This window comes from Mastomys coucha, unplaced genomic scaffold (assembly GCF_008632895.1).
Source record: "Mastomys coucha isolate ucsf_1 unplaced genomic scaffold, UCSF_Mcou_1 pScaffold20, whole genome shotgun sequence".
Lineage (NCBI taxonomy): Eukaryota > Metazoa > Chordata > Mammalia > Rodentia > Muridae > Mastomys > Mastomys coucha.
The window spans coordinates 116,418,493-116,420,011 of NW_022196903.1; positions in this window are offsets into that span (position 1 = coordinate 116,418,493).

A 1,519-nucleotide genomic window follows, 5' to 3' on the forward strand; every position below is an offset into this window, starting at 1 on the left:
TTGTATAACTTTTGGTAAAGCTGAGGTGGTCCTATAACCCTGGGCTGCCCTTCATCTCACTCTTGCAGCACGGTTGGTTAGAGATTAACCCTTTCTCTCAAAATGGCCTGTTTCATCAGTTCGTCCTCCTGCTTTTTCAGCTTTTTTTGGCACAGTCTCTTTCCTCATTCTTTCTGTGGAAATCCCCATTCTCTTGCTCAGTCACTGGGCCTGAGCCTTTTTTGTTCTCCTTTTTTGATGTTCCTTGATACTCTGTGCTTCCACCTCTACCCACAGTTGCACAGCCAACTCTACAGTCCTTTTAGAAACAAAAGAATAGACTGACCCCTTTTTTTATACCCCCTTTTTTGTATTTTTTGCCCCTCCATTTCCAGTCACAATTTTTCAAACTCCACAGCTAGTTTTTAAGCCTTAAAAAAAAACAAAGTATATGAAGAAAGGGAAAGAGAAAAATAACAGAAAATCCCTTTGGGAGTAAAGTGGCAATACCTCAGCAGTAGCAGATGCAATAAACGTTTTGCTGGCTTCTTAAAACAAAATGTCCATATCTTCTCCTCCAACATTTATTTTATGGTATTTGAAATCAAATTTTCCATTTTATCCTTAAATATTGAGCCCTAGACTGAGTCATCACTTGTTGCCCATCTTTGCTACTGTTTTTGCTTCTTCTTTATCCCATCCTACATCTCTGCTCCTCTCTGCTCATTTTGTCCCTTATAACTAGATAGGAGAAAGAGAAGGATAGATAGAAAGAAGAGAAAGATAGAGATCCTTGAATATAATTTCTTGCTTGTTTCTTCTTTGAGTGTGACTACTAATAAACTGAACCCCCTTCCCCCTCACAACTACCAACCACCAACCCTGCCTATTGGTGCTTTAGAATTTATATACTCTTTGAAAAGTCCCCAGAATTCCAAACATGACACAATTGCAGAAACTCTCTGCCACTGGAATAATCACACCATCACCAGAGCATGAGGTTAATCACCGTCAGCTGCTGTGGAAAGTCTGAAGCAACCACATATTCTTATACCTGGGATGAAAATGAAAACATATCCTTATATTTCTGTGTTTTTAAAAGAAACCAAAACTGCAAAATTTTCACTACAAGTTTCCTTGGAGAGCGTAGACCAAGCATGGTTAAAGAGTGCACATGGCGGAAAGCTCAGTGTGGGACATTACTGTCTATTAAGGTAAGGAGAATATCCTTGCCTGGTTGTGGATGACCTGGCATTGGGTGTTAACAGTTGAGTAGGATGCGGAGAGTGTCTATGCAGAAGGCACAAATGGTGTGGGTTTCAGAGAATGGCGAGGTGCAGGTGCTGTCTGGTTGGTGGGATATCTCTGGTGTAGCCACTCAATACCTTCCAGGATGATGAGAGTTTCCTCCCATCAAGGTGACCTTGGTGGAGTGCTAAAACCCCAGAGAGGCTGAGTGGACTCTCCCAGAGATCAGCACCAGGAATAAGAGCTCAAGTTGGGTGAAGGAAGCTTTCCTCTGCCAGGGTGTCAGAACTTC